Raw genomic sequence first — 21,321 nt, forward strand, 5'->3', positions numbered from 1 at the left:
CCTTTTGTTTGTTTGTTTTTTTCCTTAAAGAAGGAGATACTAATATTTTTAACCAGAATAAATTCAGCATTCTAACAAAGCTGCTGGTTCTGTGTCAGGGTCTGTCATTTGCTAGTAATAACTACAGTGTTTAACAGTAAAGGGTTCAAGCAAAGTCACTCTACTCTGAAACTACCTTTCTTTCTAATTGCTTGAACAACTGACATCCACAGATGTGCACAGATCACCTACATATAATCAAGCATTCTTATATTGTCTTTCACAAAGTGCATGTATTTACATAAGATTTATGTAAACATCACTGAAAAAGTCATAGGATTTTCTTTTAGTTTTTCCAGGAAAGTAAGATTGCAGACAGAATTAAATCTTTTATATGTATCTTGGGGAAAAAAGGACAACCAAGGAAACTGTAGGCTCACTTCTTAAGAAAATGAGGAACTTAGCTACACAAAGCATTGAGAAGGCTGAGGTTCTCAGTGACTTTGCATCAGTCTTTACTGGCAAGTGCTCCAGACTCATTGCAAAGGTCAAAGCAGGTGAAAGCAGGGACTAGGAGAATTAAATACTCCCTGTTGTAGGGGAAGAACATGTTCACTACCATCTAAGGAACCTCAAGGTTTACAAGCCTATGGGACCTGATGGGGTCCATCCATGGGTCCTGAGGGAGCCACCAGATGCAGCTGTTAAGCCTCTGTCCATCGTATGTGAGAGGTCATGGCAGTCTGGTGAGGTTCCTGCTGATGGGGAAAAAAGGAAACTTAGCCCCCATTTTTAAAAAGGTGAAAAAGGAAGACCTGGGAAACTACAGGCCAGTCAGTCTCACCTCTGTGCCTAGCAAGATCATGGAAGAGACCTTTCTAGAAACTCTCCTAAGGCACATGGAAAATAAGGAGGTGATTGGTGACAGTCAATATGGCTTCATTAAGGGCAAATTGTGCCTGACCAATTTGGTGGCCTACTTTGGAGCTACAAAGATGGTGGATAGTGGCTGAGCAGTTGACATTATCTACCTAGATTTGTGCATGGCATTTGATACTGTCCCACACGACATCCTGGTCTCCAAATTGACAAGACATGTATTTGACAGATGGACTACCCAGTGAATAAGTAATTGGCTGGATGGCTGCACCCAGAGAGTTATGGTTAGCGGTTCAGTGTCCAAGTGGAGGCAAGAGACAAGTGGTGTTCCACAGGGGTCAGTACTGGGACCAGTGCTGTCTAACATCTTTGCTGAGACATGGCCATTGGGACTGAGTGTATCCTCATCAAGTTTGCTGCAGATACTGAGCTGTGTGGAGTAGTTGACATCCTAGAGGGAAAGGATGCCATCCAGAGGGACCTTGACAAGCTGGAGAGGTGGGCCATTGCCAACCTCATGAAGATTAACAAGGCCAACTTCAAGGTCCTGCACCTGGATCAGCACAACCTCAGGCATAAATACAGGCTGCGGGGAAAACGTCTGTAGAGCAGTCCCGAGGTAAAGGACTTGGGCACGATGGTAAGATGAGAAGCTCAACATGAGCTGCCAGTGTGGTCTCACAGCCCAGAGGGTCAACTGCATCCTGGGCTGCATCAAAAAAGGCATAGCCAGCAGGTTGAGAGGTAATTCTGCCCCTCTGCTCTGGTGAGGTCACACCTGGATTACTGTGTACAGCTCCGGAGCCCTCAGCACAGGGAAGACATAGACCTGTTGGATTGGGTTCAAAGGAGGGCCATAAAGATGATCAAAGGGCTGGAGCACCTCTCATATGAAGACATGCTGAGAGAGTTGGGGGTATTCAGCCTGCAGAAAAGAAGGCTTCAGGAAGATCTTATAGCAGCCTTACAATACCTACAGGGAGCCTACAGGAAAGATGAGGAGAAACTTTTCACTAGAAAGTGTAGTGACAGGACAAGGGGTAATGGTTTCAAACTAAAAGAGGGAAGATGTAGGTTAGTTATTAGGAAGAAATTCTTCACCATGAGGGTAGTAGGGCACTGGAATGGGTTTCTCAGGGAGATTGTGGGTGTCCCTTCCCTGGAGATGTTCAAAGACAGGTTGGATGAGGCTTTGTGCAGCCTGGTCTAGTGTGAGGTGTCCCTGTTCATGGCAGGCTCATCAGGACACGGATGATCTTTAAGGTGCCTTCCAACCTCAACCATTCTATGATTCTATAAAAAGTTTATGACCTCTTCATAGGTTTACAAAAACACAAAAAGACCTAAAAGCTACCAAGCAGTGTCTTGTCTCATTGGGTCTGAGCTTGCATACTATTATTTTGTCCTACAGTTCCCTGGCTTTTAAGATACATTCATAATTTTTCAGCTGAACATTGAAAACACAACCTCTTACTTTTAAATGTTTCTACTTATAAGTAATTTGTTTCTTAAGCCAGATGTTCCAAAAATTACCCCACTCTAGTACTGAAAGGAGGTGATAAACCAGCTTTAAGGCAAAAGTCAGTTTGAATTTGTGGTTTTAGATATTTTGTGCTTTTAAAACAGATACATACTGTTTCTTTGTCAGAAAATTGTGCTGTAGTGAAATTACCCCCAGCAAAAAAGAAACAACTTAGCAGATATATAAAACTGTTATCTTCGCAATTAATTTATTGTAAGGGATGCTATTCAATTTGCGTGTGAGTCTATTAATGTAATATGAGAATGTATTTTCATTCACCTGATGTTTTGAAATGAGGTACAGTATAGGCAAACTAATTCTATTAATTTTTTGCCATTTTGGCTTCAATAACTTTTACTCCTTTCTTAGAAAAAAAAAGACTTAAAGCATTACTATATTTAATATATAAATAGCTATGGAATTATCCTGGAATAAACATAATATAATATTTGACAAAATTTTAATAACTATTAAAATATTTCTAGCATTTGCTTTATAGTAAGCTAGACCTGACCAATCTTCAGAAAATGTTAATTTCAGATTGCTGCAGCATTTTAATTGCAGTCTTTTAAACAAATTATTATGTTTTTCTTTTGCTTTCATTTCTTAGAAAACTCTAGCATTTCTTTGTATGCTGCATCTCATCATCTGAAGTTCATGGTTTTGAACATTAACTATACGTAAAAAGATATACATATAATACATATATATAACCTTAACATATATTAAATCAAATTGTCTGTTCTCATAAACAAAGATCTCTGACATATTTGCAATACATGATGCCACGGGCTTACCTATTTAAGAAAGAATAAGAATGTGGTCTGACATAATAAGTCACATAGCTCAAAAGTTGTCCAAATCTGACAGTATACACAAAGGAGGTAATAAAGGCAGGAAAGAGCTTGGTAATTAATATTTAATCGAAGTGGTAACATGAAAGGAAAAGAAGCGTACCTTGATTAATCAACTTCTCATCTCTCATCCAGTTGCTAAAAATACAGGAAGCAACAAACTACATGCATCACTACTACAAATTCATAGCTAAAGGATTCTGACATACTCTTGACTGCATCTTTGCTTATTTGTTTTAACACAATAGACAGTCTAGCAAGTAACTGCACTAAGACAAATCTAGCTACCTGGTTAGGCCTAGTATTTAGTGATAAAGAATCAGAGTGTCTTCTCCTCCTGTCTATAACCACGTGTATTATTACCACATTACTATTCCCTTTGAGTATCAAGATTTTAAATCCATTTGAAAATGTTTAGACAAAAAAAAAAAAAAAAAAAAAAAAAAGGTGTAATTCTGTGACCTCTCAGTCTTTCTGAAAAATTCACTTTGGAAGCATGAAAATAGATGTTGCGACTTCAATCTTCTTTTTTTTTTCTGTATGTTGTGCAATGAAACAATTTATTACCTTAGAAACATTTTCATTTTGAAGACATCAAATGGAACATCAAAGATCACTGTCCTATTTGAAAATTAAGCTGCAAAAGCTGCAAAAGCTGCAATCAACTCATAAATGGTTTGAATATTTCTCTTAAAAGAAAAACACTAATAAATATGACTTTCAAAAACACTAATAAATATGACTTTCCTCTACCTGAATCTACTTATCTTTTCTATTTTTTACCTCTTTCCAAAGCAGCAGTTTCAATAGGAATTGCAAAAGAAAAAAAAAAAAATAATAGCTATATGGAAAATAAATTATGTCCCTTATCTGTATTAAGATAATGCAAATCTGATGGTGATGAATACTAAGAAGATTTTTTTTACAGTGGAATTGTAACTAGCTCTTAATTAATATCAACTAAATTCCTTACCAAATTATTCGAATTTTAACTTTCAATAAAGTCACACAATAATAATTTTTAAGCTTAAGTTAAGCTTCAAATTTAGTCTGTTGTGAACAGACTTGTAGCTGCACAATATTGATTTTTTTCTTTCTTTTCAAAGGTTATACTACTATAGCACAGATTTTCTAATATGAAAGAAAACCTTTAATTAAGGTTGTCATTAAGTCATATTTCAAATATTAAAACTTGCTATCAGTTGTACTGGTTTCAATTTGTCCACTCTATAATGCAATATTTGCAAGATCAATATGGCATGATTAATTTGATACAGTGACTTACAGCATGCATACTCACCCTGCCAAAAAGGTATTTTAAAAAATTAGGGAAAAGTTGCTATTAAATTAGAAACTTTAAAGTCATTTTTAAAAAGACAACAACAGCATAATAATTCATGTTTTGAAGACTGTTTAGCTATCTAAACATGGTAAAAACATGTTTTCTGCTTGAGTAATACAGAGTTCTTAGAATATCTTGTACTAATATAAAATCAGTGTATGCTACTGTCTCCATTTGACTCAGGTTCGACAACAGTGTTCTCAATCCCCTCCCTCTCCCACTCAGATAAGGAAAGAGAGAGAGAAAAAGAGAGGGACTTGGCTGGATTGAAAACCAAACTACACAGCTTTAATTAAACACTAATGACATAAGAAAATATATACAATTATATACAGATATGTTCAGATATGAGTAAAAGCCTCTCGCCTCACCCCACCCTCAACAACCCCTGCAGCACTCTCCTTAGCTGCGAACAGTCCTGAAAAATCCTGGAGCTGCTGCTGGAGAAAGCATAGAGTGATGAGGGTCAGGAGAGCTTGAGCCTGCAGGTCGATGGTGATGGATGGATGGCATCCTTCCTGGATGCCTGCCATGGATGGAAAAGAAGGGAAGAAGAAGCAGGAAGGAAGTTGTCTTTTGTGATCTCTGACCTTCTTCTGAGCTTATGTAGATATATGGAATGGAATATCTCTGGCCAATTTTGCTGTCTGTCTAACTCAGCCTCCTTCGGTGGGGGGATCACAAATCTCCCCGTAGTGTCTGAGCTGACAGACCAAAGATGTGACCTTGAAGACCCAGCAGTTACAAAAAAATTCCAACGTTACTAGCCTTAATTGGAACACTCTGCTACTAATTAAAATAAAGCTTACTGAAGGAAAAAAAAATCAGTAAAAAGAAAATTGGCATCATCCTGGCTCAAACCAGGACAGCTACCAAACCAACTACTAGCAAGGTCAGCACCTCATTTTAAAATTGCTCTTAATAGACTCTAACAGAGCTAAAACAGTTTTACTCAGATGTCGTGCTAAAAGCATATTAGTCAGATGTTCAACATCATAAAAAGCACAACTAAGGATGGTCAGGACATCTTCACTTCCATTAGTTTTATTTCTTATATATATATATATATATATATATATATATATATAATGTATAGATGTAAATATGTCATCCATGTATCATAGAATCACGGAGTCAAAGAATCACAGAATCATTCTGGATGGAAAAGACCTTTAAGAACACTGAGTCCAACTATTAACCTAACTCTACCAAGTCCAGTGCTAAAACGTATTACTAAGCACCATCTATACACATCTATTAAACACCTCCAGGGACTATGATTCCAAGACCACCCAGGGCAGTTAATTCAATGTTTAATAACCCTTTCAGTGAAGAAGTTTCTTTTAATATCTAATTTAAATTTCCCCTGGTGCAACTTGAGACCACTTCCTCTTGTCTTGTTTCTGGTTACTACAAAGGAGAGACCATCCCCCACCTCACTATAACCCCCTTTCAGGTAGTTGTAGAGAGCAATAAGGTTTCCCCTCAGCTTCCTGAGGGGCAAAGGAGTCCAGGAAGGATGGAATTTCTTCACAATAGAAATCTTAAAGGCACAGGAAAGATGAGAGATGAGAGATGAGGCAAGAAGACAAGCCTGGGTGAAGAGAGATGTGGTTGCGAATCAGAAAAAAAGAAGAGTTTATGGCCTTTGAAAGAAGCAGCAGGCCACTAAGGATGACTACAAAGATGTTGTGAGACTATGCAGTTAGACAATCAGAAGGGCCAAAGCCAAACTTGAAATTAATCTGGCTGCAGCTGTCGAAAATAAAAAGAAATGCTCTACAAATATATCAGTTTTGGGCCTCTCCTTTGCCCTTCAGAGTTGTCTCCCAAGGGACTCTGTCAACCAGTCTCTGAAACAGGTCAAAGTTGGCCTGCTGGAAGTTCAAGGCTGCAGTTCTGCTGACCCTCATTCTTACTTCTCCAAGAATAGAGAACTTGATAATTTAGTGGTCACTATGCCCAAGACAGCCTCCAACCAATCCCATCCTCCACAAATCCTTCTCTGTTGAAAAACAACAGGTCCAGCAGAGTACCTTCCCTAGTTGACTCCCTCACGAGCTGTCTCAGGTAGTTATCCCCTACATACTTTAGGAATCTCCACGACTGTTCCCTCTTTGCTGTATTATGTTTCCAGCAGACATCTGGGAAGTTGAAGTTCCAGATAAGGGCAAAAGCAAGTTATTGAGAGACTTCTCTCAGATGTCTGTAGGATATTTTATCTCTCTCTTCATCATGGTCAGGTGGTCTATACCAGACTCCTGCCAAGATGTCTGCTTTTTTTGCCTTCCCCCTTATTCTTACCCATAAACACTGAACCCTATTGTTACTATCAATGAGTTCCGGGCATTCATAATACTCCCTAACATGCAGGGCCACCCCACAGCCTCTCCTTCCTTGCCTGTCCTTTCTGAAGAGCTTACAGTCACTGATTGCACCACTCTAGTCATGTGAGTCATCCCATCATGTTTTGTGATGGTAACAGTATCATAGTTTTCCTTCTGCACAGTGGCTTCCAACTTCACTTGCTTGTTGCCCACATGGCACGCATTCATGTAGAATCCAAGGGCTTTACTAGGGAAGGGAGTTTTCTCTGAAGAACTTTAACCCAGGCGCCAGGGAGGCAGCAGACTTCTCCAGGAAGAGGGTCTGGTCTGCATATTGAGCCTTCTGCTCACTTTAGAATTGAGTAGCCTATGACAATGACTCACTTTTTTTTTTTTTTTTTTTTTTTTTTTTTTTTTTTTTTACTTTACTGAAGTGGCTTTAATGCAGGATGTAACCCTATTCAACTTTTTGACTCGTCCAAGTTAGGTGAACCATCATCTTCATTAGCATTACGTTCCTCTTGAAAAGCATTGTATCTGGTTTGCAAGAGCATATGGAAAGGCGTGGCAGTTGCTAGAAAGACATGCCTGTGGCAGCTGCTGTGCCAGACAGGAACTTGCTGCCATTTCCACTTATATCCTAAGTCACCATGATAATGCAGGCAAGGAGAGGATAGGGATTTCTCTGTGTCATGATCCCTGTCAGCCTATTGGGTGTGTTTCAGCAAGGGCAAGTTGTGGCTCTACCAGTCTATTCCTTTTTGTCATTCCCTGATGCTTCTTAACCTACTCACCTCCTCAAGGAGCTCCACCACTAGGCAGAGGAGTTCCTCCACCCAGGCACACCTCCCACAGGCAGGCCCACTGCTGCCATCTGATAATGGTGTGTGAGTAGAGCACAGACTGTTGTGCCCTGCTCTGGCTGATGCCCCACAATCTGTTTTCCCACTCTGTTCACAGCACTCCTGATCACTAGCATTGCCCAGGCTGCTTTTTATAGACATGGGGGTGGCATCCATTGCTCTGGCAATGCTCAGATCTTGTCAACAGCTCTCGCGAGAGCTGCCAGCTCCCGGTGTGTCACTCCATTTCCCTGGTGTTACCCTGCCACATTCTTTTGACAAACCCAAAACTACTTCACAGAAAAATTAGTTTTCTGGTAAGCTATTAACTGAAAAAGCTTTGGAACTGGGAAATATTTCTGCACAAGATATTTTAAATTTCTTGTACTCCTAAATGTAGGTTGATTATAGTGCTTTTTAAAAGATTAAGTTGTTGGATACAGTTTTTTCCCAGCAGCTCATTTTCAATTTTCTAAACAAAAAAAATCAGACTTTTTTCAATTACCCATTAGTTCTCCTTCATTCTCCTATGAATAAGTATACATGTACACATACATCCCTAGATTTAAAAAGATCTTTAAATTTATATAAACCACTTTTTCACTCTTTTGTAAACACAGAGAAGAGGTTATACAGTTTCCCTTACTTCTGAAAGAGACAGTTTTTTTAAGAAACAAATTATCTTTTTAGTTCTAAGCCTGACATTTTGTATTACTTCTACATACTTGCAGGTGGTTTAATTATAAATCAGAGTAAGAACATAGAAATAACATTCTCAAGGGTTTATTACTATAATTCCCTAATAACATTGCTCTGCAGTTTCCAGCTGATAAATTACATTAATGCTTGAAAAGAAGCATTGATTAGGGAAAGAGTACATGGGTTCCTTTTTGATAAAGTGCTGAATCTCTCTGTGTGAGCTAAAGCCACGTTAGAACAACATATTAATTATCATCAAGGTGATATTTTCTTGCAGGAGGCCAATTTTTTTCTATATTGATTGCAAGACTACTTTCAAACATGTTAGTCTTGAAGTCAAGTCACTCTCAGTTTTAAAATTGAACAACATTTTCAGAAGGAGGAAAAAAATCCCCCACACATACAGTATGGCTTATTCTTAGTTTCAAGTCAGCCAAATGGCATAAGAACTGCCACATAAGATGATCTATGCAATAAAAAACACCATTTAAGTGCTAAAAATAAATAAAGAAATATTCTTAGTCTTGATTATTGTTTTGGGTACCTTTCCCCTTCTGCTGTCTCGCTTCTGAATATTTCCTCACATGCTGAGAAACTCATATAAGGTCTGAGATTTTTTGTTATAATGGCTTAGGCCAACCAAAAATGCAAGTGATAGACTTGTACCAATAAAAGAAGTAAAGATTCAAAATTTAAAAGCCATTACATGTTTGACCAGTTACTCTTATATATCATTTAGGCCCTACTTTTTTCTTTTTCAGCATTATGGTTAACTGTAACATAGATATTAGAATTAGTAACTGGCACTGGTCCATTCTAGCATGCTTTCAGAGGGCCTCAAATTTCTTTCTAATTCAAAAAATATAATCAAATATATAAAATGAGAGATACCAGCTTTCTCTACAAGATTAATTATAATGCATAAATTTTTAAAAGCAAAAATGAAGGAAAAACCCAGTGAAAAATCATAACAATCTCATAAGTAACCTCCACTGACACCTGCTACATGTCTACAATACATTTCATACATAGCTACTTATTATTTTTTTATTATTATTTTGCATGAATTTATTTGTATTTGCATAGAATCATAGAATCATAGAATCCTAGAATCCTAGAATGGGTTGTGATGGAAGGAACCTTAAACATCATCTAGTTCCAAGCCCTCTGCATGAGCAGGAGTATCTTTCACCAGACCAGGTTGCTCAAAGCCCCATCCAGTCTGGCCTTGAACACTTCCAGGCATGGAACATTTCACAACTTCCCTGGGCAACCTGTACCAGTGTCTCACTACTCACATAATGAAGAATTTCTTCCTAATGTTGAATCAACCCTCTTCCAATTTTAAAACATTACCCCTCATATTATCACTTCATGTCATCCCTAGGAAAATGGATGGTAGATGCAAGGTTGAGTATGCTAGCAAACAGGACAATGGTGCATCGAAAGCCATACAAAATTACTGTAGTGTATATTAGGTATGTGCAAATATTTTTATCTGCAGGTAAAGGTATCTGTCCAACGTATAGTTAAAAATTGTTACAGTATCTGCATATGATGCTGCCTTACGTATGCAGAACTAAGTCTTTTTCAATTTCAGTAATAAGATTTACCTACCCTGCCCAAAGCTGTGAAAATGTATAAGTTCTGTGCACACATCAGGCCACACTTTATCATGTGAATGAAAGCAGGTGAATAGTTTACCACTGTTAATAAAGTTACAATACATAAATTCTTTATTGAATTTGTCTAATAGTGTAACTTCAGTATTCTCTTAATGATGGTGTTCTTATAAATACTAGATACATACATATAGAGTATTTGCAGGTGGGCATGTATATACATTTACAGTAAATTATTCTCTACGAGTATTACACAGATTTGATAGTTAGAGTATTTCACAGAATCACAGAATCCTAGGGGTTGGAAGGGACCTCAAAAGATCATCTAGTCCAACCCCCCTGCCAGAGCAGGGTCACCTAGAGCACATCACACAGGAAGGCGTCCAGGCGGGTTTTGAATGTCTCCAGCGAAAGAGACTCCACAACTTCTCTGGGCAGCCAGTTCCAGCGCTCTGCCACTCTCATAGTAAAAAAGTTCTTCCTGATATTCACATGGAACCTCCTATGCTCCAGTTTGCATTCATTGCCCCTTGTGCTATCACTGGACATCACTGAAAATTTAATTAATTATTTATATTTTTTTTTTAATATTCTAAAATTTTATTTTTATAACTATGGACCAAAGTATTGTATTTTTGCTTACTCATCTAAAACTATTATTCTAATTTTGATGTAGCTACATAGATATTTTTTAACTAGAAGCAAGACAGAATAAAAATATGAAATAAAACCAATCTGGGCTCCAAAACAAAAATTACTTTGAGAATAAAAAAAATAAAAATAAAAAAAAAAGCTAACCAGATACCACACTGACTCTGTTTCTTTTCATTTGTAACCATTGACTCAAAACAATATCACAATAGATGTTCCAATTGTTGATGCCCCATCCATGGAGGTTTTTAAGGCCAGGTTGGACAAGGTTTTGTGCAACCTGATGTAGTGGTAGGGATTCCCTGCTCATGGCAGGGGGGTTGGAACTTGGTGATCTTTAGGGTCCCTTCCAACCTTAATGATTCTATGATTCTATTAATTTAAAAATAAATTATAAGATATTATAATTATCTTCTTTCGTTTTTATTGCATTCCTTTTTGTTTGGATGGTTTAGTTTGTTATTTCCTAGTAGTAAATCATAAATTATGTATCTTGCAACTATTTTTTCATTGAACTTGTGGGCTTATTAAGGTCAAATAGCAAATGCCATTGTTTACATCCTTACCAGCATTATTTACTTGACAGTATTTATTACTTAGTAAGAAACAGAGATTTCTGACCTGCACTGAAATAAATTACTTCAAAAGCAAGGATGTTATTACTCCTACAAACCCAGTTAAAAAAAAAATGAAATAGATATATTTTGGCCATTTACCCTCTCATGTTATATTTCATTACAGACAGTATATTAATTGTTAAGGACATGAAACAGGAGATCATAGTCCCAACCCCTAAGTACTAGTTCATGTCTTAATCACACTGTTCCCATTGATACAGTAGCATGAGAACCTTCACGCATTTTCTACTCTCAACATGCAGCACCCAGTGCAACTATGCTGGAGCACTGATACAACAGGTTTTATGGGTGTTTACAGCTGAATGCCTGAAAGAGGTACCTATCTAATATTTAGTACGCAGATATTCTATTCACTCTCCTCATTTTGAATGAGACAACCGAAATGCCTATTTTTTTTTCTTTAGTATGAGAATTTGTAAAGTCCTTCTAATTAACAAGCAATTTGTAATTTCTGATACCTATTGATATACTGTTTCTTATGCTCAGAAGTTTGTGTTTACCTTCTTTGAAACATGTATGTCCTGCATATTTTATGGGTACAGTATAAAAAGCAGTAGCAATTGGAAGAGACAGTATCAAGGGGTCAAGGCATCCTAATTTCCTGATAAATACTGGTTCATAAACTGTGGGCTTAACAAGATGTGTTAAAGGGATTGAATATTATGATGACTGAAAAGGAAAGCAATTTTGTTGCTCTCAGCTCATTCTGGCAAATTCTGCCTGTTCCACATGCTCTGACAAGAGTTATTTGGGCCAGAAATGTCGCCATTAAGTGAGAAAGATGTAAAGTAAATTTGTCATTTTCTTTAAGTTTTATGAACAATCTGTGAAATCCCAGATTTTTATGAACTTTCAGCTGAAATTGTATGTCTTAATGCTGAAACCTATTAGCATTAACTTCATAAAAATTCAAAGCAAACAAAAAATGCGAGCAAGCATTTGAAATTGTGTACCAGATCCATTCAAGTTAATTCTGGCCTGATACTTCTGTGTGAAATAAGGATGCCATTTTCCATGAGTTTATTCCATTAACAGAACTTACCTCAGGTATGAATTTTTTTAAATCAAGTAAATATACAAAAAATAAATTGTCACAGTTTGGCTCAGGACCAGCGATTAAACCATTGACAAACTCTTCCAGTTTAAATCCATTTCCCCTTGTCCTCTGTCTTTGTTTGAGGAGATATAGAAATGCTCTCAATCACCTTGCACTCCCACCTGAGGTTGGGAAAGGAGAGAGAAGAATGAGAGAGAGACTTTCCAGATTGAAAACTAAACTGGACAGCTTTAATTAAATACTAATGATAAAAGAAAATATGTACAATTATATACAAATGTGTTCAGGAATGTGAAAAACCTTATTGCCTCCCCCCACCCCCAACAACTCCCCAGCACTCTTCTTAACTGTGAACGGTCCTGAAATATCCCAGAGTGCTGCCGGAGAGAGTGGCAGAGCAGACAGGAGCTGAGGGGAGAGTTATGAGGGTCAGGAATGCACAAGCCTGGGGATCAATGGTGATGGGTAGACAGAGTCCTCCCTGGATGCCAGCCATGGATGGAAGAGAAGGGAAGAAGAAAGAAGGGCTTGACTTCTATGTTCCCTGACCTAATACTGATCCTTACGTGTATATGTATATATATATATATATATATATACACATACATATGTATACAATACATCTGGCCAAATTTGCTGTCCACCTAGTCCGCTCCTCCCTACAGAAGGGTTGCAGATACTATCCTTCTGCTCATTTACTATCCTAAGCAGATTCAAAAAGTAGAGCAAAATATCCTTGGTGTGTCAGAAGTAACATAAACATTCCAGAGTTATCAGTCCACTAGCTGGAAAACTTCCTGCTCGTTAAAAGAGAGCTTACTGAAGGGAAAAAAATCAGTAAAAAGAAAATTGCCTTCATCCTGGCTCAAACCAGGACATAAGTAGATACCCAGATTTTTCAGTGGGACAAACAGATGAACTCATTAGAACTGTTTTAGATGGGAGCTATCTTTGTATTTGTGGGAAACTGTTCTTTTCTTCCCCACATAAGTCTAAACAAAATGCCTTTTAAGCCAGCGAAGGCCTCTCCTGATTATCCCCAGCTAATGGACTAAAACAGGCTTGCTTCTCAAGGACAACTGAACCCAAAACAACAGATGTGTTCCGGGACAGAAAGGATGGGCGACAAGCCATCCTGTGCCCCTGGCAGTCACCGCCCTAACCTGGGGCTCATGGACTCTCACTGGCTCTGGACAGTGACACTGCCTGGACAGGTGGGTCAGGGGGTATCAAAGGCAGCGAGTGCAGCAGGTGGGCCCTTCCCTCCCCCCGAGGCCCGTTCGGACGCTTTCTGCCTGGGACACCCCCCTGCTGCGGACACTGGTGCTGGGACCCTGCCTGCCTGCCCCGGGTCCAGCCTGAGCCTCAGCGCCGAGCGTGCCAGGGTCCCGGGCCCTGGGGTCGGGGCCGGAGCCCCCTCCCCGTGTTCCTGCCGCTTGAGGGGAAACCAGCGGCGGCTGCACCCGCTGCCGAGAGGCTGCCCCTCCGACACCACGGACCTGCCGTCCTGCCTTCCTGCCACCGACCCACGCTGGACAAGCCGCCAGAGGGTAACATCACCTCACACACACACACAGACACACAGACACACAGACACACACACATACTCCTTTCCTCATACTCACACACACAGCGCGACCTCTGCCTTCGGGTTTCCTTCCCTCCTTCCCTCCTCCCTTTGGTCCTTAATCCTCTCCCTTAAAAGCACCTTTGCATTACCTCCCTAAAGGACACTTTCTCACTACATACATATTTATATCCCTGGTAGCCATTCACACCTGCATTGTCCCTGAACATCATCCCTCGGTTTGTGTTAACTCTTAATAAACCGATTAGTTTGTGGAGTAAAACTTGGCTTTAGAGGCAATTTCTGAGCGGGGTGGGGTGGGGATGCTTTCTAACTACCACCCTGAAATACGGTCCCGCGGTGGCCGTTCCTCCGTGAGAGGCAGCGCCGCGTGTGACCCTCGGGCTTATTCACAAACCACTCCACATCGGGAGCGGGAGTCGCAGCAGCATCCTGACCCCCGGTAGCCCCCTGGTACTGGCTCGTGACAGTATTAAATACAGAATCTGATTTGAATGATCCAGGAAGTGAATGTACTATTCTGATCTTTTATTTTTTCTATCATACATCTTCTTATACCTCTGAGACTATGCCTTCAAAAGTGGTACCAATCTTTTATCAGTAATAATGTAATAAAATAACATGACCTGATTTGTAATTATATGCTCTGAATGATCAGATATACAGCTAATAGCACATCTTCAGAAGATAATAAACATCTTTGTTACCTATGCTTTGATGCAAATCTTTAAAAAAGTATTTCCAAAACCTATACTTTGTGTTTTAGAGATCCTAACAAACTTCTCACTGCATCTGAAGCTATGTTTAGAAGTCATCTATTCCAAGCACAGCTATCTTCAAGGTATTTATGTTAATGATATCAAGGCTTATCTCAAGTGTTCTGAAGTTACAACTATTAAAAATGTACTTAACCTAGTTTATATTCAGAGATGTTGGAAATGTTCCTCACTTACCTTTCTGTCAGTGAGAAATTAATTTGCACTCTTGGCAGTCAATTAACAGTTAAACCTACCTGGCTCTTTTAAGAAAGGAATACACTTTCTGATGATGGCAAGTGATTGAAACTGTAACTGCAGCAGCACAGATAATGCCCTGTCAAATAATTATTTGAGATTACAGGAACAACCAGTGCTAAACATCTTTTTAGTAGAAGTTATTAAAGAAAAAAAAGATGAGATTCTTTAGCTTAAAGAAGTACACTTCTCAACAAGAAAAGACTGAAATTTATCTGATATTGCTGTTTATTTCCTGGAGATGTCTGAATTGAATTTCAAGATAGGTGACTTGCTATTCTACTAGCAGACAACAGAGAAAACATATAAAAACCAAGCTAGAATGAGAGCTAAAGAAGAATGAATACTATTTTTTTTCTTTGTCTGTCTCAAAATATAGCAATTTCTTTTTTCTTTTCCCAGTATTTGTATTTTATTAAAATAAACTTATTTTATTTTACCTAAAGGTTGTCACTAGTGCTTCCATACTGTCAGCCACCAAAGAATCCAGAACTGAAAACAGGGAATGGATTATCAGATGTGGAAATGTGCACTTCAGGAGTGATTCTTCTGTAAATCTCTTGGTCTGCATCCACTAGGATGTACGCATGAGATTGCATGGTCTGATGACACAAGGTCTTGGATTAAGAGGTGAAGGTTCCCCTAGCAAGTGTAAACTGGATTATTTTTGAGATGGTATGCATTGTTTCTGTGTGCATCACTTGTACCTTAGCAGGAAAAGATATCACTAAGAGAATGGCAATAAAAATAAAATTTCCAGAAACCTGGGAACTAAGAATGCATGTAGAGGAAATTGGATAATATTTATACAAACCATACCAACAATGCCAGAATTTAAATGCTAGAAGTTGAAATAACAATGGCAATTGATGGCCCTATGAGTGAGGAAGGTAGCATAAAGGCTTACATCACCACCAAAAAGTTAGTTAATTTTTACATCTTTTTTAAGAGAGAGTTGATCAGTCTCCTAGGATTGTGGAAAGGTAGCCTGGCTGGTTTCAGTAATCTGCTGACATTTCTGTGAGGAATCGGGGACACAGCTGCCAACAGCAGTGTGACTTAGTAATGAAACTGCCTTTCTGGCAGAAAAGGACCTGGAGGTTCTAATTGACAAGCGGCTGAATATGACCTAGCAGTGTGCCCAGGTAGCCAAGAAAGCCAGTGGCATCCTGGCCTGTATTAGAAATAGTGTGACCAGCAGAAGTAGAGAGGTGATTGTCCCCTGTACTCAGCACTGGTGAGGCCACATCTGCAGTATTGCATCCAGTTTTGGGCACCTCAATTCAAGAGAGATATTGAGGTGCTGGAGAGAGTACAGAGGAGGGCAACTAAGCTGGTGAAGGGCCTAGAGAATAAATCTTATGAAGATCACTTGAAGGAGCTGGGAATGTTTAGTCTGAGGAAGAGGAGGCTGAGGGGAGACCTCATCAGTCTCTACAACTATCTGAAAGGTCATTGTAGAGAGGTTGGTGCTGGTCTCTTCACAGGTATTTAGCCACAGAACAAGAGGGAATGGCTTCATGCTGCAACAGGGGAGGTTTAGACTGGACTTTAGGAAAAATTTCTTCACAGAGAGAGTGGTTAGACACTGGAATAGGCTGCCCAGGGTGGTGGTTGTGTCACCATCCTTGGATGTGTTTAAGAGTCATTCGGATGTGGTGTTGGTGGATATGGTTTAGGGGATAACTTTGTAGAGTAGGGATGATCGTTGAACTTGGTGATTCTAAGGGTCTTTCCCTACCTGAATAGTTCTATGATTCTATGATGCTATGAACTTATGACATGAGCTGGGATTAAACTCTCTAACAAGAGATCATACTAATGTTGCATGACAGCTATGTTGCATTAAACATAACTCATGCAGAACGCTGAAAGCTCGTACACAAAGCGGTTACTGTAGGATTTCTTCCACTTTTCTCACATGTTCACTACCAACATGCTATGGAGAGAATTGCAGCAAGCATGCTAACTGGTGCAACAAATCCATCTGTGACACCCTACTCTTGCTCTGTCTGCTGTGATTGCTTGCTGGCTTTGTATTCCCATTGGGTCCTTTTGATCCCTACACAACTGAGCTTACCCTTTCAAGCCTATATGCCTGCCTCCTCCTTTCACCTGATACAAAGTTAGTAGGGACACATTCTAATGGTCTTTTTAGTCACATACCTCTCTCCTACTGTTTATTACTGAAGGGTAAAGACAAGTATGTGTGGTGTTCTTCATTTTGTACTGGTAGTAAACCTTCAACGACACTTCTGGAGTACTGGCTCTGCCCATCTGCTACACCTAATCTTGATCCAAGCCTAACTATAAGGACTTTCTAGGTGGCCTGATTGTTTACCTCCAGAGAGAGGGACTGCACTGTCACTGTGACAGCTGTTTGTGAAGGATGGGGGGGAGGGGAAAGTGTGCAGTGGATTGTGAACATGAAATACAGAGATGGAACATGAGATAGAATAGACACATTTAATCAAGAGTTACATGTTGAGAAAGTGTCACCATAAGCTATGACACAGCTACCTAAAGAAAAAGAATGGGCTAAGAAAGCACATCAACAGACAAATGGACTACATACTCCAGGAGATTTCTTTCATTCACACTGCTGTGGAAAAAAGTTGGCAAATTTACTTTAACATTTCTGCATGCAATTTATTTTCTTCCATGTTTTTTAGAGGGATGACAATATTTTTTTGTTTTTTTTAGTTCTAAGATTTTGCTGCACCTTTGATTTCAGAGGGGATTAGAATCCTCTCTTGCTTAAAGTTTTAATTTGAACTACTATTTAAAGAAATTGAATGTTGTAGTAAAATTCTGAAATATATTTTCATATCATACATTGAAGTCAACTAAAGACATATTTCAGAATGTCATGAAGAGAGAGAATTTCAATTTAAGGAAAAATAACAGTGGGATTTTCTATTATTCTTCTTATAATTTTGTCACTCTTGTTCTATCCGAGAAACCATTTAGAAAAAGCTCAAACAGATACTTTATTAGACTCTACCTGTAATTAAGTAGAGATGTAGTGAGCTATACCAGCATAATTCATGGTAACAACTGTTCAGGAAGAAGGTTGATCCCTTGTTATTTCTGCTTATTTTATTTTATTTGCTTAATAATTCTTGTCGAGTTATTTTTCATTATTTATAAATGTTATAGAGCACGAAACATATTCTATTTATGGGATCCAGCCTTCATATGGAACATTAAACCAGAGGTGGGGGGAAAATAGATCATTCACACTTCAACTAGAAACTGTTGCAAAATTGGAATTCTTATGTTTAATTCTTGTCTCTTGGTTTTATTTTTATATGAAGGATATATTCATGTCATTCCATTTTCTATACTTTTTTAACCAGTTATTTTTCAAGATTACCTGGTTTGGGTTTTTTTTTTTTAATTATTTTTTTTTAGAGTGGTTTATCAAAGTGGTTTATCAATACCCTCTATTCAAAGGTTGGACTGGATGATCTTGCAGGTCTTTTCCAATCTGAACAATTCTATGATCAAAACAGGATGTGAAAGCCACTAGTTCCTGAAAGATAACAGTGACCACCTTGCTGCATTCACTGGTCAGGCTACAGTAACTCTCAGGGTTCAGAGCTAAGAGAATGGAGTAACCAGTAAATCAAACAAGTTAACATTACTGATACTATTACATGATTCTTTAAACACACACACTGCAAGACTATGTCTTTAATTTGAAATGCTAAATTTGTATGGGTTTTCTTCTCTAAAAATTAATTTAGAAAGACATACCAAGTGTATGTGTACATACGCAAACCCCTTTCATGTACACATACTTTCATGGTCATCTATGATGTAAATTATATTAAAAAAATGTTTCTCTGATGTGAATACCAAACTAAGTCACTAATTTTGCTCATCTAAAATCTGAACTTCTTATACTGTGTAAAATCTGGGAGAGGAATTGAGACTTTTTGCAAATATTTGTTAAAAAAGACATGTAGATAAACCTTACTGTGAGTTGCATGATCTCAAGATCTACCAGTGCTCACCACTATCAGGGAAGCTGCCCAGTTTTTAAGACCACCTCACTGTTTATCTAGTTCTTACTTCATCAATCTGTATCTGAGGATGTTACAGAGGACAGTGCCAAAAGCCTTGTTAAAGTAAAAATAAAAAAATTAGTTTGCTCTTCCCTCCTTTACGAAACCAGTCATATCATAGAAGGCTCTGAAGTTTGTCAGGAATTATTTCTCTTTAATAAACCTATGCTGTCTATTCCTTGTCACCTTTTTTGTCCTTCATATGTTTGAAGATGTTTGCCAGGTTTATTTGCCCCATCAGCCCTTCTGTTTGCCTTCAACATCTTTCATCAGATTCAAACCAAGGTAGGCTTTAGCTTTCCTAGTCCCATTCCTGCATAGCTGGATATTGTCCCTATATTTCTCCTGGATCACCATTCCCTGCTTCCACTTCTTGTATGCTTCCTTTCTGTGTTTGAGTTTTGTCAGGAGCAACTTGTTCATCCAAGCCAGACTCCTGTTACCTTTGTTTGGCTTCTTGCACATGGGGATGGACTGTTCTTAAATTTAGAGATGACCTTGGAAAATAAATAGGCTGAAATTATGAGTATTAGGTGTCCAATAGCCCAGTCTAAAGACCATGGAAAAATTACCTTTGTATTATATTCTTTACAGAGGGAGGAAAGAAAGAGGTTATTTTTTACATCTACTGATATCAAGTGGCACAATAATTCTCTACATTATCTCCTAGTTATTTTTCATGAAAATTCCCACTTCCCTGGGAGAAAAATCTGGTAACTTTCTCAATCAGTAGTTAACATTCATGTCTGAACTTTAAGAATTTTCTTCATATTAAGTCTAAACCTTTGGCCTTGTAAGTTCTAAAAAAAAAAAAAAAAATCCTCATTTTCATATATTTGTTGTGCATGTCATTCAGTTTCAATGTATTGAATTAATTCAAATGAAACTTTGTATTTTTCAACCATTTGCTTTGAAAATCTTTGGTTCGTAACTTAGTTTGTTGTAAGCAATATTTTGATGAAATTAAACAAAGATTAATCTAATGCTTTTTTTTTTTCTTTTTGGCATGTGACTGCCCAAAATATATAGTTTTGTTATTTTTTGACTAAAGGAATGAAACTTGTGACTGAGATGAACAGTAAATGGTGAGTAATAAATGCATAAAATTGTCCATGAATGCTGGTGGTTTTGCAAGCAAAACTAAATATTCATACAGAGAAAAGTAAATTCCTAAATATTCATGCAGAAGAAAAACTTCTCTGCATAAGTATTTGCTAGCAATGAATATTAAGAAGCAGGAAAATTATATTCAGAAACAGCTGTGTAGAACTGAAAGAAATATTCACTTAACCCTATATTTGTAGTAGCTGTACAGCTCAATTTATCAGGAATCTTTCACCTTACTTCTTGCTTCGTCAAAAGCACAAATCACAGAATTATAGAATGGTTTGGGATATAAAGCGTCTTAAGCATCATCTAGTTCCAACCCTCCTGCCATGGGCAGGGACACCTTCCACAGACCAGATTGCTCAAAGACCCACCCAGTTTGGTCTTGAATACTTCTAAGGAGAGGGCATCCACAACTCCCCTCGTTGACTTGTTCTAGTATCTCACCACCCTCATAGTAAAGATTTTCTTTCCTCCAATCCAAATTTACCTTCTCCCAGTTTGAAAAAATTCTCTCTCACCTATCACTATGTGCCCTTACATAAAAAGTCCCTCTCTAGCTTTCTCATAGACTCCATTCAGGTACTGGATGGCTGGTATAAGGCCTCCCCGGAGTCTTTCCCTCTCCCCCTCCTCTCTAAGCCTGTCTTCATTGGAGTGGTACTCCAGCTCTTTGGTCATCTTTGTGGCCCTTCTCTGGACTTCCTCCAGCAGCTCTGTGTCTTTCTTGTGTTGGGGACTCCAGAAATCTACATGGTACTCCAGATAGGGTCTCAAGAGAGTGGAGCAGAGGAGGAGAATCACCTCCCTCAACCTTTTGATGCAGCCCAGGGTACAGCTGGCTTTCTGGGCTGTGAGTGCACATTGGCAGATCATGTTGAGCTTTTCATCAACCAACACCCCCAAGTCCTTCTCCCCAGGGCCGTTATCAACCCATTCTCTACCCAGCCTGCATTTGTGCTTGGGATTGCCCTGACCCAGTTGCAGGACCTTGCACTTGTCATTATTGAACTTCATGAGGTTGCCATGGGCCCACCTCTCAAGCCTGTCAAGGTTCCTCTGGATGCCATCCCTTCCCTCCAGACTGTTGACCACACTACACAGCTTGGTGTCATCAGTGAACTTGTGCAC

The 21,321-nt window shown here is 38.7% G+C and overlaps 1 pseudogene; it reads right to left on the bottom strand.

Annotated features, from left to right (window-relative positions):
- LOC127382333 (uncharacterized) overlaps positions 1-20,871 on the bottom strand; it is a 52,418-nt pseudogene extending 31,547 nt beyond the window's left edge.
- Between the last annotated feature and the right edge of the window lie 450 nt (positions 20,872-21,321).

This window comes from Apus apus, chromosome 1 (assembly GCF_020740795.1).
Source record: "Apus apus isolate bApuApu2 chromosome 1, bApuApu2.pri.cur, whole genome shotgun sequence".
NCBI lineage: Eukaryota > Metazoa > Chordata > Aves > Apodiformes > Apodidae > Apus > Apus apus.